Source organism: Macaca mulatta, chromosome 2, assembly GCF_049350105.2.
Source record: "Macaca mulatta isolate MMU2019108-1 chromosome 2, T2T-MMU8v2.0, whole genome shotgun sequence".
Classification (NCBI taxonomy): domain Eukaryota; kingdom Metazoa; phylum Chordata; class Mammalia; order Primates; family Cercopithecidae; genus Macaca; species Macaca mulatta.
Window position 1 is genome coordinate 23,605,013 of NC_133407.1, and position 17,823 is coordinate 23,622,835.

Sequence of the window (17,823 nt, forward strand, 5' to 3'; positions counted from 1 at the left end):
AGGATTTCCTAAATGATTACTAGTGAGGCAATAAAGAAAAATGCGTACAGAATAATCCCAAGGTTTTGTTCTGATTGGTTTAAGGAATAAAGTCTCAATAACAGAAATGGAGAAGACATACATGGTGCAGGTCTGGGGGGTGCTGGGAAGAGAGATAAGGAGTTTAGTTTTAGACTTGTTAAATTTGAGATATGTACTAGGCATTCAACTAGAGAAACTAAGTAGTAGCTGGATATCCAATCTAGTGTTTGGGAGAGGGCATGGAACGCAAGACAAACTTAGATGTTAGCATAAAAGCCAAGGACGTAAATGTTGATAAATGAGCAAAGTCCAAGAACTGAGCCCTGGGACATTCAATCATCTAGGGTTTGGGGGAAGAACTAGAGGGTGCGTGAAAAGGAGCAATCACTGAGAAGAGGAAATGCAGGACGTGGTAGTGAGGGAAGGCCCTAAAAGCCAAATGAAAAGTGTGTCAAGAAGGACTAAGGAACTTTGTCAGAGGTTGATAGCTAAAATAGGATGAACAGTGAGAATTGACCATTTGATTGACCATCAACAGATTTGAAAACTACGTTGTCTCAATATATATTCTTTAAAAAGACATTAACGTTAAGAACTAAAATAAAAATTCTCTGAAAATTAGGAATAGAAGTGAATTTCCTTAACCTAATAAGGGGTAACTGTATAAAAAAACTTCAAACTCGCTGGTTAAAAATTCTCACAGGGGCCTATCATGGGGAGGGGGGAGGGGGGAGGGATTGCATTGGGAGTTATACCTGATGTAAATGATGAGTTGATGGGTGCAGCACACCAACATGGCACAAGTATACATATGTAACAAACCTGCACGTTATGCACATGTACCCTACAACTTAAAGTATAATAATAATAATTTAAAAAAAATGAGCAAAAAAAAACCATATAACATATATATGTGTGTATATATATATGAAAAATTTTAAAACAATAAAAACCCAGAAACACATAACAGTTGCATTATCCAATATTAAAGATTATCCAATATATCATATTTAAACAAAAACTAAGCAGAATAAAATAAATTCTAGATTAAAAGAGGTTAAATGTAAAACCTGAAGTCATAGAAAATAAAGATTTTAAAATTAGCAGAGGACATAAACAGATAACAAAAGAAATATAAATGGTGAATAAACATATGAACAAAGAGCTCAATCACACTAGTAATCAAAGAACTGTAAATTCAAACAATAAGAAAGCATTTTTTCTTTTATCATATTATTAATGATGCTTAAATAATAATAATTTAAATGTGTAATCTGGGAGAAGAAATGGGAACTCTTTAACATGCCCTTGTGAGTATAAATTGTTGTAATCCTTTGGTGATCTGATAACATGTATAGGAAGCCTTTGAAGGCAATACACATGTTAATTAGCTTGAGTGTGGAAATCATTTCACAATGTACATATACATCAAAACATCACATTGTACATTTTGAACATATACAATTTTTATCTGTCAATTATATCTCAATAAAGCTGAAAAATAAAAAAATAAAAAAAAAATTAGAAAGAAGACAAGGTTGGTTATCAACATAAGTTCTATTAAAAAGTGACTAACAATTAAAACTGAACTCATGGAATTAAAACAACTGAACACATGAAGATAGAGTACAATGATGGTTACCCAGAGGGTGGGAAAGGGAGTGAGGATGTTCAAAAATATAGTTAGGTAGAATAAGATCTAGTATTTAAAAACACGACAGGGTTACTATAGACAACAATAACGTACTGTATATTTTAAGATAACTAAAAGAAGGAAATTAGAATGTTCTTTACGAAAGAGTTGACAAACGCTTGAGGTGATGGATCTCCCAATTACCCCAATATGATTATTACACATTGTATCCCTATATAAAAACATCGCATGCATCCTATAAATATATGTACCTACTATGTACACATATTTTAAGTGTACTAGAGTTCTTAATCAGTGCAGTAAGAAGTACTCATCCACACCTCCATCAAACACATACATGCAGGGCAAAATGACTGAAAGAGAACAAGAATCACAGATAATATGATCCCCAAAATGCTACAATCAAATGATTAACATAGTTCCTAAAGTTTCTGGATATAAAATTTAATTCTATAGATAGAAGGCTTAACGTGTCAGAAATCGAGACTTAGTATAAAGAAATATTAATTAAACAAAGCAGTGTTAATATAAATTTATAAACAATAAAACATAACTAAGAGCCCAGAAAAATACATATAGAAATTTGACTTATGACAGAAACACTATTAGTGAGATAAGTTTGGACTATAAAATAGTGTTGGTACAATTAATTTCGCTATTATGGAAAAATAGAATCCCTACCTTCACATCAATTACAGACATCAATTCCAAATGAATCATGTGAAAGACAAGATTTAAAGATGTTCATAGGAAAATACTTTTATTTTCAAGAGATCGGTCATAAAGGAAAATAAATTAGAATGCATTAAAATTAATAAACTGCATTCATCAAAAGACACCATAAAGATAGTTAGAAGACATGCTTCAAACTGGGAGAAGATATTTGCAACACAAGTAATTAGCAAAGATTAGTCTCTAGGATATACAAAGAACTTTTAGAAATCAAGAGAAAAATATCACAGGTGTTTCATGGAAAAATACAGCATAAATGTTCACTGAACATGAAGTGATACACAACTTAATTAGTAAATGCCAACTAAAACTGAAATGAGATTTTCCATACTAAGTACAGAAAAATGAAGTTTCACAATACAAAAGGCTGATGAACATATAAAACAACTGGAATACTCATATTCTATTGTTTCAGCTTGCACACAAATAACATAATGATAAACAAGGGAATGATTAACACAAAATTCAAGAGTATTGATAAAATTCTGTTAGGAAGAGAGACAGGATAAACAGAAATACAAGTATGTTCACTGCTTATAAAATGCAAAAAATTTAAAAATGTTTTAAGGTCTAACAAAAGAGAATATGCTACACTACATCTGTATGATGAAGTATTATGTAGATATATAAACATCACAATTCCAAATTAGTGACAAGAAAACTATAGAACTGTCCATTTACAATATGATTCTAATTGGGGGAGGGAATATTTCATATGTATGTGCATTTTGTAAAACTAGTTTTGTGAAGGGATTCATTTTCTCCTTTAGAGTTTTACTCTATTTTTTATATTTCCCACATCAAGCTTGTTATAATTAATCAAAAGAAAATAAGCATTTTCTAAAAATCAGGAAGCATAATTTGATTTGTCTTAATTTTATATTCATGTGAAAACCATAAATTCTACACTCTAGAAATATGCTGATTGTACTTCCTTTAAAATCTTTTTCCAATACATGGAAATATTATACACAAATACCTAAGTTGACCAAATTTGTAAACCAACTTAAGACACATTATGAAAAATCTCACACATGAAGACTTTAGTTGCAGTTAGTGATTTAAATTTTACATTCTGTATAAGACATTTAAAATAACCTCATACATAAATAAGACTATACTTTATTAAGAATTATTCTGAGTTTCTTGGATGAGAGAGATATAACTTGATGAGTATTGATGAAAAGAGTCAAACTCTAAAATATTTGAAGATATTTTTTCTGAGCCAAACATGAGTCAAAGGCCTTTGACGCGGCCCTCAGAAGATCCTGAGAACATGTGCCCAAGGTGGTCAGGGTACAGCTTAGTTTTATACATTTTAGGGAAACATGAGACATAAATCAAATACATAGAGAGTGTACATTGGTTTGGCCCAGAAAGGCAGGACATCTGGAAGTGGCAGGGTGGGGCTTCCAGGTCATAGGTAGACAAAGATTTTCTATTAGCAATTGATTTACAAAGTTATTGTCTATGACTTAGGAGTGTCTGGGTTAAGATAACGGGTTGTGGAAACCAAGGTTTTATCATGCAAGTAAAGCCTCCAGGTGTCAGGCTTCAGAGAGAATAGATTGTAAATGTTTATTATACTTAAAGGGTCTGTTCTACCAAGTAATTCCAAAAGGGAAGAGGGTATGATGAGGCATGTCCAACCCCACCCACCTTCCCATCATGGCCTGAACTATATTTTTCAGGTTAACTTTGGGATGCCCTTGGCCAAGAGGAGGAGTCCATTCAGATGGTTGAGGGGCCTTAACTTTTTGTTGTTGTTGTTTTACAAGAGTATTGAGTTCTTGCTTCACAAAAATAGAAGAGGAAAGTAGCCACAACAGAGTTAATATATAAAGTATTTTGAAAAGAATTCACTTTTTAAAAGCCTTATAAATGGATTAAATACTAAATAAGTCTGGCATCATTTGTACAGATGTGTTTGAGGTGTCTTCTATTTTTGTTGTGTATTAATTATTTTGATCTCTGAAACCTAGATTTTCTATATCCAGACAATACCATCTGGACAGATTTTTAAAACTGGCTAACACCCACATGTAACACATGCATTTGATACTGTTTTATTGAACCTACATTAAAAAGATTGAAGTGTAAGTGCTAACACAGCCCCAGGAAAATTATTGTAATTTCACAGATAGTTCTTACAACTCAGATATCAAGCCCCATTTTCTCTGCAACCCATCCAGAGATATGGAATTGCATTTTCCTTAGTAAGGATGAATCATCTCCAACCCTGATCACTTCAATATGGGCATCTGTTATCTCAGTGAGCACTTTTATCTCAATGGGGAATCATTTGACACTCGACTTGGAAATCTGCCTATGGTTGACTTGAACTCAATGGCAGTCAATGAAAATTTCCCAAGTATCTACATTTCCTTTTGTTGTTTTTGTGGGCTGGAGAGAATTTCTAAATTTGATTTTTCAACTTAATGGACCACTAAAAATCTGGCAGGACCTGAACAAGAGGATAGAGGCATGAGCAAGTATATGCAAAAATGACCCTGAGGTCTCCTTCTGAGTTGCTTCAACACTGAGCACACTCCCCACTTCTGCCAGGAAAGGGGCCTGCACCCAAAGTTTGCTTCCCACGAGACCAAAGCCTCCCTCCCCTACAGAAGGGTAAGTAATCTCCACTGGGCCTTAAGGTTTCCAGGTGCTAGGCAGCAGGACTTCTGAGACAACTATATGAATAGTCACTGCTTCAAAATCTAGTCCATTTGGTGCCAAGCTGACCTGACTTGTTTTCCTCTAAGAAGTTTCCTCCCTCAAGCTTTTCCTAGAAAAGTGAGGCTGCCTTTGCAAAAATTATTAACAGTGAGAAAATTATGGCAGTGAAAGATCTTTTAACCAACTCCCATCTTGACTTTAGCCTTCAAACTGCCCTTCTGTATTCCTGGGCTTTGCCAAATGAACTTTGGGAGATATTTAGTTTATAGTTTTTAATGATAACAGCCCCTTCCCAAAGCTCAACCACCTTTGTAAGGCTAATGAGAGACCACCAGGCTAGGATGAATTCTGCTAAGGTGTAGACATAAACAATTGCCATCCATAATTCCAGAGATCACAAAATATAAACTTCCCCAATTACTCCCACAGATAACATCACTACCGTAGAACCTAAGATTGGCCTTTTGAGATGTTTTTTCAGGTTTTTTGCATATCTGATAAGCAATGGCTCCACTTGGACCTGCAGACCCTCCTGTGGCCCCACCAAATGAGGACAATTTCCCACACCCCTATGATTGTACCCCCAGCCAATCATCAGCAAGCATCCACTGCCTAGTCACTCCCCCTTTCTTCCCCCAATCTATCCTTGAAAAACTCCAGCTTCCAAATTCTTGCGGAGGCTGATTTGAATAATAAAACCCTGGTCTCCCCTTTAACCAGCTATACATGTGTAAAACTCTATTTCAATTCTCCTGACATGATAAATCAGCTCTATCAGGGCAGTGGGCAAGAAGAACCTATTGGGCAGTTACAAACTGAAAAGCAAGAAGGAAAAAATACTCTGCATTTGGAAGACAAACCCACATACTGCGAGGCCTGCAGGTAACTGTGACCTGGAAGCCCCTTGGCAGGTGAGGGGAGGTTGGGAGCTCACATCTTCCCTTCTCTTGCTGATCCTGGCTTTGTCAGTTTTCCCATTCTCCATGAATCCTTTTTTAAACCAGGCTGTGTGACATGCTGGAATTCATCTGGAATCATGGGTACCTGAGAAAAGGCAATCCAGAGGGCCTTGCCATGTGTTACAATGGGTCATTAGCTTCTTTCCCTGTATACATGTCAGTTTAAATAGTTCATGAGGCGACTATGCTAAAGTAGAATTTTAAAGGATGAAGAGGAGTTGAGAGTGGAGTGGATTTGAGGTGTGGGCTTGAGGACTGGAAAAAATAGTCACTCAGAGAAATGGGATGTGCAAAAGCGTGGAGGGATGAGATAGTTCCTGGAATTACAAGCCATTCGGACTGGTAAAATGGAAAGCATAAGAGAATGGTAAGAGATGAAATGAGAGGTTGGCAGGATCAGGTATGAAGGGGCTTGAACATCAGCCTGGGACTTAGACTTCATCCTGGGGCCAGCATTCCTCAGACTGGGGTCCGCAGCTAACCACCTTAAAATCTAGAATCCCTGTGGCATTCAGGACCAATGTTTTACTTTTGATTGTGTGGATAAGTTGTAGTACCTAGAAATAGCTTAATTAGGAGGAAAGAGGTTAACTTAATATTCATGTGGCACATTTAGGCCAAATGTCATCATATTAGGTATAAAAATAAAAGTTTCACAAGTGTTTGAAAAAAAAATGTAATAACTGAGCTAACACGCCGCAGGCTGCACAATTAGGTCAAAGCCACAAGAATCTCACTGTCGCAAATCAACACCCATTCATGCTGCAATAGACAATATTCAGTAAGACTGCAGTGATGTGTCACATCAATTTAATGTTAATTTAGATTTTACTCAAATTGTTTGTATTCACTTTGGTTTTATAGTTGTACAAGAACTAGTAGCATAGAAAAATATATCTAGGTTTTCATTTGTATGTATTAAGTTATAATAAATATAAGAAAATCACCATGGGACAGAGAGGTGGAAGAGTGCAATGCGAGACTCAGTAAAGCATGGTCTCTGGAACCAGATGGCTTGGGTTCAGATTCTGATTTCACAGCCTTCCTGCTATGTGACATTGTTATTGAAATTAGGTTTGCTCCTCTGGAAAATGGGGATAACAGAAGTTCCTACTACACTGGGTATTGTGAGGATTCAATGAGTCAATGCTGAAGATGCTTGGCATAAAACATACAGTTGAACCTCGAGCAACATGGGTCAAACTGCAAACATCCACTTATACGTGAATTTTTTTCAGCTTGGATGGAAGACATTGTATATGCAGGTCTGCAGGGCCAATTGTGAGATTTGAGTGCACATAAATTTCGGTATACACAGGAAGTCCTGGAACAAATTCCTCTTGTATATTAAGGGACTCCTGTAGTTCATGCATATACTACTGTGGTCCCCAACCTTTTATTGGGGCCTATAATTTATTCAACTTGATGAATATTATCTATAGGTAATGAAGGGACCCTGAGAACTTGTCATGTAATAGGCAGACATGTATTTCTGAAAAAATCTTTTGGCAGCACTGAAGAGAATAGATTCGATGGAGACGAGAGATTTAATATCTATTTAGGAGAGAAAAGCGAATGACAACGTAATTGTGAACCCAGAGTCTTTTCAAAGTGTGGTTCGTTGACTAGCATTACCTGGAAAGTTATTACAAATGCAAATTCACAGGTCCTTGAATCAAAAACTTTAGAAGGAATACCTAGGAATTTGTGTTTTCACACACCTTCCAAATGCTTCTGATGCTCTGGGACAGGGGTTGGCAAAAATTTTTTGTAAAAGATTGATAGTAAATACTTTAGTCTTTGCAGGCAACATGATCTTTTTTAGAGCACACACACACACACAAAACACCTTGAAAAATAATAGCTGTGGTCATATTCCAAAAAATCATTTACAAAACATTGGCAGACTGGATTTGGGCTTACCAGCCATAGTTTGTGGAGTTTGATGCCTGGGCCCGAGACTAGCAATAAAGAAGGAACAGGGTTGAAGAGTAAACTAAGTTTGGGTATGAGATAGTGAGTCTGAGTTGAACACCTGGTTCTGGAGCTCAAAGGAAACAGCAGGAATGGAAGTAGAGATTCAGAAGACACAGTAAAAGGTGCTTATTAAAATGGCATGTGCAAACAACATTGCCCCAGCAATACACGCAGCCTAAGCAAGGAAGAGAGCCAGGGAGGTATCCAGAGGCCTACCAACACTGGACAGCAAAGGAAGAAAAAACACAAAGGAACAACATTGAATGGCAAAGGAAAATAACGAGGAACCAGGTCGATGAGACAAACACGGTGAAGGATGGATGGTTTGTCTGACATCAGAGGATGACAGAACCTGGACACAAACAGTTCCAGTCCCTGCCGTGTTATACAACGTGAATGCCATCATGCCTGCAATCAGAACATCAGTGACTGTGTGCATGCTCACAGTTCAGTGTATGGGTGAAACAAGTAAGCTCAGTGCAAGTGCAGCAAAAGGAGGATAGAGGAGCAAAAGTTAGTGAAACTTGGCTACATTTCTAAGCTTAGGGCAGAAAATCACGTTCACGGGCAGAGACAGATTGAAAATACACAAGTTAGGGTTAATGAAGAATTGAGATTGCTAGGGAATTGAGATAGGGTGGCTCCAAGAGCCTCAGGGAGGGACGGGCCTGAACAGGAGAAGGCCTGCCTCCATCCTCACACGTGGGCAGGAGGAATGGAAACACAGATACAGATGTTTCTGGGTGGGCAAGAAGTTCAGCTCTTTATTTTCATCATCTCAATTTTATCAGCGAAGTAGGAGGTTATTAAATAAGATTAGAAAAGTGTTAGGCTAATGACAGGAGGAAAGTGAAGATAAAGCAGCATTTCTTAAAAAAAAAAAAAAAAAAAAAAAGCTAAACTTGTTGCTTCATAGAAAATTTCCCCCTCCCCCAGTCAGTGAAAATTAGTGGTGTTCTCTAATTAAATTGGATTTATGAACAGGCCAGGCAAACAAGAAATCTTATTCCCTGTTTTCTGTTTTGGTATTCACTTCTTGATGCTTTCCTTCCCCTAATCCAGGTTACGCTGACTTGATCTTTGACTTCCCACAGAGAAGTGTTCATTTTAACTGGCAGGCAAATGATATTACACTCCAAAGGCCCATCATGCTAAATGACCATTAAACCATTACACTTAAGAACTGCCTCTCAAGATAGAGACTCCAAGTGCTTCACACAGTATCACTGTTTAACTATCAGCATTTTATAGACAGGGAATTGTCATCACCAAGCTCACATGAATTCCTGTGGTTATAAACAAAACATCTGTGGCTGGTTAGCTCGGTTGGTTCATCCATGAAGTTAAATGGCCAAAATCTTGGGTGGAATCCTTGTAAAGCTCTGTTAGTACGGCTCTTTTCACAAGCCATTTGTCTGCAGCCCCAGTTAGATGAGGCATCTCAAAATGGATGCTCCTGATTTGGACAGGGTATGGCTATCACCCCATCAATCAGCCTCCTCTTTCCTTAATCTTCAGCACATGCTCTGTGTTAATGGGGCTATTCTCCTTTCTGGCCATCTCTGCCTCTGTGCCTTTCCCCACGCTATTTCTTCTGCATTATTGTTTCCATCCAATTCCTCCCTGTACTTCAAAGTTTGCCTCAATTCTCACTAAAGCTCCAGTATTTCTCTCAGCTGACTCCAGCCTCTGTGAGTCTATATAACTGAATGGCCAGCTTCGGAATCCATACTCTATAAATTCAGTTGATTATTTAGTTTAACTCTAGGCTGCCCAAGGGCAGGTACCAGAGATATAATATAGCATAATATAAAGAGAATATCTTATTTCTACTTTAGGTTTAGTAGAGTAGCCCACACCCCTATACATTGGGCATACATTCCAAGACCCCCAGTGGATACTTGAAACTGTAGATATATAAACCCTATATATGCTTTTTTTTTTTTTTTTTTTTTTTTTTTTACCTATAATTGAAATAACTGCTAAGTGACTACCAGACACGTAGAATACACAGCATGGATACGGTAGACAAAGGAAGATTCACATCCCAGGTGGGATAAAGCAGGATAGCCAGAGATTTTATTGTTATACTAAGAATGGCAGGCAATTGGAAACTTACGAATTACTTCTAGGATTTCCTATTTTATATTTTCAGACCAGTTAACCATGGGCAACCAGAACCGTGGAAACCTAAAACATGAATAAGGAGGCACTACTGTACTTCCTCACTAGGTAATCTTGGAAAATTCACCTACCTCTTTGGACATTCGTTTCCTCGTTTGAAGATGAAAAGTCATATAACTCACTACCTTATACTTTTTAATCACTACAGCCTTTAATAGGACTCAAACTTGATGATTGATGAATCAAAATTCTATGAGTATAAATCTATAACAAGACTGAAAAACCAAACCCACACCTGATGGCAATGTGGGTCAGCAGCAACAGTTCTTTCCTTCATTTTTCATATTTCCAGCCATACCATGTAAAGTTGTGAAGAGCAGCATGTCTTATACACAGGTAGTAGTGCTACTGTTGGAATGTTAGCTTACAGATTTTAAAAGGTGGTCATTTGATAACCATCTTTAGGCTGCAACTTCGACGGTGCAGTTACAGTGAGAAGCTTATGCCTGGTCAGCAGGACAACTGATCCACTTACATAGAAGGAATTATATATACCTTGTCCATGGTTTACTGCTCTATCAGTGGTTCTTAAACTGTGGTCCAGGGAGCCCTGGTGGCCCCTGCAGAGCATCCAAGAAGTCAAAAACTACTTTGCTAGTAACATTAAAATGTCACTTGTCTTTTTCATGCTCATCCTTTCATCGGTTACAGTACAGTTTTCCAGAGGATACATGATGTGTGATATCACTACAGTTTGAATGAAGAAGCAGATACATGAACCCAACTATCTATAAAGCCAGACACTAGAAAGACCTACAAAACTGTGGGGGAAAATTGCCACGCTTCTCACTCACTTTTTTGCTTCAGGAAATTTTATATATATATATATATATATATAATTTATATATTTTATATATATAAATATCAATAGGCATAACTATATACATAGATCTTTGAGGTCCTTGATTTTTTTCTAGAAATATGAAAGTGTTATAAGACATCTGTGAACTGCCTCTTTGTATTAATGAAGGCATAAAATAAACACAGTTGTCCTTTGATACCATAAAGGACTGGTTCAGGGCTCCCTGAAGATACCAAAATTCATGATGCTAAGCCTCTTTATAAAATGACATAGTATTTGCATATAATCTATGTACATTTCCCCATATACTTTAAATCAACTCTAGATTACTTACACCTAATACAATGTGAATGCCATGTAAATAGTAGTTATACTATATTATTTAGGGAATAATGACCGGAAAAGCCTATACACATTCAGCATAGATATCGCCCGCCTCCACCAAATGTTTTCCATTTGTAGTGGTTGAATTCACAGGTGAAAACTCTCAGTGGTCAACTATATACGCCAAATGTAAGGCATATATCCCTTAATGATGGGGATACATTCTGAGAAATGCATGAATAGGTGATTTTGTCATTTTGTGAGTTTCACAAAATATACAAACCTAGGCTACATGGTAGTCTATTGCTCCTAGCAAACAAACCTGAGTAGCATGCCACTGTACTGAATAGGCAATTACTAGTACTTAGAGTAAGCACTTGTGTATTTAAACATAAAAATGGGACAGTAAAAACACCATGTTGTCTTGTGGGACCACTAGCATATATTTGGTTCATCATTGGCCAAAACATCAATAGGCAGAGCATGACTATATAAGCTGAACTCTGAATTATTGCTAAGACACAGACAAAAAATACATTAATGGATGACTGTCGTTTGTTGATATCCAGAACACAGGATTTTCTCCAAAGGATGGCAGTAAGGTCCACACACTCCAATCTCCTCTGCTTTCAAATCCAGCCCCACCAAACCCTCCTGACTACTGGCTGGCTGGAACAGGAGTGAGGAGAGAGCCATGTTCATGTTATTACCTCTCCTCCAAGAGAGGAGTTCAGGATAGTCCCTCCTACATATACCCCTTGTGATACCATGGATATTAGTTTGCTATAACAAAATGGAATCAATTGGGTGTCTTGACAGAAATTTCTCTCAATTCTGGAGGCTGGAAGTCCAGGATCAAGATGTCAACAGGTTTGATTTCTCCCGCGACACTTCTCTTTGGTTAATAGATGGTTTTCTTCTCACGTGGCCTTTTTTTGTGTGCTCACACATCACTGGTGTCTTCTTATAAGGATATAGTCATACTGGATTAGGGCCCACCCATATGACTTCATTTAACCTTAGTTTTGTTTTGTTGTTTTTGAGATGGAGTCTCACTGTCACCCAGGCTGGAGTGCAGTGGCACGATCTCAGCTCACTGCAACCTCCACCTCCTGGGTTCAAGCAATTCTCCTGCATCAGCCTCCCGAGTATCTGGGACTACAGGCACCTGCCACCATGCCTGGCTAATTCTTGTATTTTTAGTAGAGAGGATATTTCACAATTTTGGTCAGGCTGGTCTAAAACTCCTGACCTCAGGCAATTCACCCACCTTGGCCTCCTAAAGTGCTGGGATTACTGGCATGAACCACCACGCCCAGCTTAGTGATCTATTTAAAAATCCTTCTTTCAAATACAGTTACATACTGGGGCACTGGAGGTTGGGAATTCAATATATGAATTTGGAGGTAACAAAACAACCCACATAAGAAATTCACATTCTTCCATTTGTTTATTTCTTTTAGAGACAGAATCTCGCTCTGTCGCCCAGGCTGGAGTGCAGTGGTGTGATTTCAGCTCACTGCAACCTCCACCTCCTGGGTTCACACCATTCTCCTGCCTCAGCCTCCTGAGTAGCTGGGACTACAGGCACCCACCACCACGCCTGGCTAATTTTTTTTTTTTTTTTTTTTTGGTATTTTTAGTAGAGACGGGGTTTCACCGTTTAGCCAGGATGGTCTCGATCTCCTGACCTCAGGATCCTCCCACCTCGGCCTCCCAAAGTGCTGGGATTACAGGCGTGAGCCACCGTGTCCGGCCTCCATTTGGTTATTTCTAAAGGTTTATATAGCTCACTATGTCAACTACACTACCTACCTTTCTAAGTCATTAGTATACAAGAAGCCCCTTGAGTTCATACAGTTCAAGTTCCTCTTTTTAGAAAGTGACTCAGATAAGCTACTTCACCTCTCTTTAATGTCACACAGCACATTATCAGCTGACCTTTTTAAATAGTCTTAATTTCAACATACTTAGGGGGTATCCTATTTAGAAAAAGCTTGCAATGATTTAGAAGAAATTTAAAGACTGCATGCAATGCTCTCTTCTGTAAAGGATTTTTTTCTTCAATCATCATGCCTCAACTTAAGTATTTGTGTGTAAAGAGTAAGAGAGTGGGGCAGTGGATGGATTTGTTTTCTATACTAGAATTTGCCTACACTGAGGAATAGCTATGGTCAAACGACCCTTGCCATGTGTTTGAAAGGAACTCCTTTAATCACAGAGAAGCAATAAAATCAGAATGTAAAGATTCTGCCAAATGACCTGTTGAAAAGCAGCAACCAAGTTGACAACTCTCTCATGTCCTGCTAACTGACTAAAGAACTAAAAGAAGGCTGAGAGAGGGTGAGAGGTTGGGAGGTTACTGGCTGGGAAGGTAGAATGTCCCGAATGCAAAAGGTTTATTCCTAGAACAATCAGAGTCAACACCCAAGATGCGCCAGGTGACTTCAATATTTGGCACTGCTCCCCTTTTCCACAATGGGCAGCTAAAGATATGATGCCTACCCCCAAGAGGCACTAACCCCTCTGACATAGGCCTCGTTCATTTTGGGAAATGATTAGTTTAACATGAACATAATACAAGATCCTTGCAGCACCAGGGAGTACAAACTAAGTGGAGGTTCACAGAACTTGTTTTATTGATCTAGAGGTAGGTCAGCAAACTACAAACTGTGGACTGAATCCATCCTTCCACCCATTTTTTTGTTTTTATTCCCAACCTTTGAGCTGGAAAAGAAATAGCAAGGAAAATATATTTCACAACATAGGAGAATAATATAGAATTTAAATTTCAGTGTCTGCAAATAAAGTTTTATTGAAACATAACATACTCCTTTGCATCTTATCTAGGGCTGCTTTATTGTTCAATGGCAGAATTGAGTCATGTGACAGAGACCACATGGCCACAAAAAGCCTACAATATTTACTGTCTGGTCCTTTACCAAAAAGGTTTGCAGACACATGATGTAAACTTCCAAGTCCACAAAGTGTATAAACCTTACATTTCAGATTTTAGTATCTGCATATTTTATCCTGGAAAATCTTAATGACTAAGCAAAGCATACCGATTATATTGGTTGAGTCTGGGATCTTGTGGAACATACTAAACCAGAAAGATTACCACATTTAAATCACCAGAATACAGAGGTTTGAGACCAAAATCTTCTAAAGCAAGAGCTGCTTTAGAAGAGTCTGTTTAACTTCCAGGTGAGTACAATAACATGGCACCTGAAAGCATTCTAATGCTTAATTTTTACACCTACATGAGAGTTGTACTAAAAACTCAGTTCACATTTCATCACATGGCTCTAAATCGAAGTTCCACCCCCTAAATCCATTCCCAATTTCTCGGCCACAACTTTCTCCTCCACCTCAAACAAAAGCAAAACTCTCAAGCTCCCAGAACCACCTTGTTTCAAGAGACATTGCAACAGAGGAAGACATCAGCTCAATTCTTTTTTTTCTCATCTCTTCCTGGCAAGAAACTGTTGCCTTGAGTTGAACTGATTAACTGGAATAAGCATTCTAAAAACCAGATAGGGCTGATTACAAAGGGAATTACTGACCATAGCTTCTAATAAGAATATTAGGGAAGTTTTTCTGTTTGTTTTTTGAGAGAGTCTTGCTCTGCCACCCAGGCTGAAGTGCAGTGGCACAATCGCAGCTCACTACAACCTCTACTTCCCCAGTTCAAGCGATTCTCCTGCCTCAACCTCCCGAGTAGCTGGGACTACAGGTGAGTGCCACCATGCCCATCTAATTTTTGTATTTTTAATAGGGACGGAGCTACATCATGTTGGCCAGGCTGGTCTTGAACTCCTGACCTCAAATGATCCACCCACCTTGGCCTCCCAAAGAGCATAACGGAACTTAAAAGGACTAAACCTGAACGTACCTCCTGGCTGCAGATTGTGAGAACAATTCTCCAGATGAGCAGGACTGGTGACTGTCTTTTTATGATGATGTTCAGGATTCTGTAAAAACAACGGTCTTCATTCAGCAGTCTTAAACATCATAATGCAGAAAAAGAAATTAAACTAGATTAATTATTCAAAATCTTTGCCTGCTTCTTCACAATACCTCCTTTCCATGATGTGACATAGTTAACCGTCTTGAAATGAGGAGACCACCAAGTTCTTTTGCTAAATCTTAATCCAAACTGAAATTTCTTCACTGAAGCTGTACCCTTTCACAAAGAGGGACTCACATCATAGGGTGCAGCCATCTTGGTTCAGTGCTTCATATTAACTGGGCTCAGGGATGGGCTCATGTGCTTTAAATGCAAAAGAATTCACACAGGTGGCAATCGTTAATTATAGTGCACATCCCACGAGCATGGACTTTTGACCCAATAGCAAATTAAAAGTAGATTGGATAGAAGTTCTGCTATAATCCAGGCCCATGAAGATTTATAAGAAGAAGAAGAAAAACAAAAAAACGTGTAAACTTCTTGGTTTCATCACTTTTTACATAATAAAATAAGTTCCAGGGTCTACTGAGAGATACCTGTAATTACTACCTCAGCAATTTTAGGGAAATATGACAATAGTTTCTAATCCTAACATTTTTTTAAGAAAACGAAGTCTTAGGTTCTAAATTGTCTTTTATTCAAAGAATATAATTTAGTTTTCTTAATTTCCTCCGGCTAGGGAAACCAAATAACTTGCCTTAGAGATCCTCTTTGATTAAAGTTTAACCATCACAACAAAATATTCCTTTTTGGCAGGGGGGGAGACAGCAATTTGTTGCTCTGTTGCTCAAGCTGGAGTACAGTAGCATAACAGCTCACTGTGACTTCAAACTCCTGGGTTCAGGCTGTCCTTCCATCTCAGCCTCCCAAGTAGCTGGAACCACAAGCACACGCCACCACTCCAAGCTATTTTTCATTTTGTTTTGTTTTTTTGTAGAGACAGGGGTCTCGCTATGTTTCCCAGCCTGGTCTTGAACTCCTGTGCTCAATGATCCACCCGCCTTGGTCTCCTAAAGTGCTGGGATTACAGGTGTGAGCTACTGCACTGAAATCTAAACATCATTAGTTAAAGAGGAGTAACTAGTGTTGGTAGAATTTACAAGTAAAAATACAGGATGCTGAGTTAAATTTGAATTTCAGGTAAACAGCAAATACATCTTTAGTATATGTGTATATACCATGTAATATTTGAGACATATTTGTATTGGGGACCTAATCATGCTAAAAAATATATTTGTTGTGTATCAAAAATTCAAATTTAGCTAGGCATTCTGAATTTTATCTGACAACCCTAGAAACATCTTTAATTCAAAATGTTTCTGGGTGAACGAGCAGTGGGGGAAAAGTTTAGTGAGTGTGTTGTGCCTAATCTTGGAAGGTAGAAATTCTTAAAAACTTTGGAACAGACTCCAGTACTGTTAGGACTCTCAGTTCTCCCACCTGAGGAATGAGGGGTGTGAAGTATAAATGTTGCATGGGCCTGTAAGGAGAAATTTTAAAAAGAATGAAAGTCCAGTTTGGTATAAATGGCAACATGCTTGATTTTTTTTAACTTCTTTAGATTGCTTGTATATGAATCTTACTCATGAGCGTAATTAATTTATTAGTGAACTAAATGAATAAAAACTGGATGCTTTCAGCTCCAGTCATGGACCACAACATGAACGATCAGGTGTAGCTTAGCAACTCAATAATGAGGAGGCATTTTCTTTTCAGCTTTGGTGCATTTTCTCTACCAAATAAATCAATTTAAAGCTCATCTTGACACTCCTCCATCCCCCGCCCCCATCATTTCAATGTGAAAAGAGGAGACAGATTCAAGCAACTTAATCCAATTGCTTTTTCGAGATACAGACTCCTTAAGTATTGCCTCAGACTATGTCTGACCTCTTGAACTCACAGAGGGGAAATTAAGGCAGAAAAATCTAGCAGTTCAAATTGTTGTAGCTTCAAGACCTGATAAGATTTAATCTTTTTGGTTCCCTAAGGCAAATAAGGTTGAGCAAAATAACCAGAGAGTAACATGTTGAAGAATGGTTTAAGGACTGAAAATGGCCCCAAACACGGAGCATTTAGGAGGGTAGAAGCTACAGAAGTTCAAGGTTATTTAGTTACCAAAGCATAACGACATAAGTCAACGAATCGGGAGAGAGGTGTTGAGTGCAAAGCAAAAGAAAACTTAAATAGTTAGGTACAGTATAAGGAATCTTTTGCCTTGGATAACTTTAATTTCAAGGTAATTATGGTGGACATAATACCATATCTACCTCAGAGTTACTTTTATGCAGTTGGTCAGGACATGCTTCTAGTTCTTAATACTATTGATTGGCTTCCTCTAAGGAGTCCCCTGAATATTCAATCCAGGAAGCCTCGCCACTAAGTGACAAAACTCTCACTATAATCCCCAAGCATGCCATGGTAGGTCTAAAACCTGGCTCATTTTGGGGAAGGTCTTAGAGTCTCATGAATGAATTTTTATCCCTGGAAAATTCCACTGCTAGGGCATTGCAAATAATTTAAAAGG

General features: G+C 38.0%; 1 protein-coding gene across 1 annotated transcript in view; it reads right to left on the reverse strand.

The window, feature by feature from the left end:
* Window positions 1–17,823, reverse strand: part of RARB (retinoic acid receptor beta) — a 772,903-nt gene that overhangs the window by 726,983 nt on the left and 28,097 nt on the right. The window contains exon 2 of the mRNA XM_028843631.2: window positions 15,225–15,303. The gene's annotated coding sequence lies outside the window, so the exon portion shown is untranslated. The remainder of the gene's footprint in view (window positions 1–15,224; window positions 15,304–17,823) is intronic.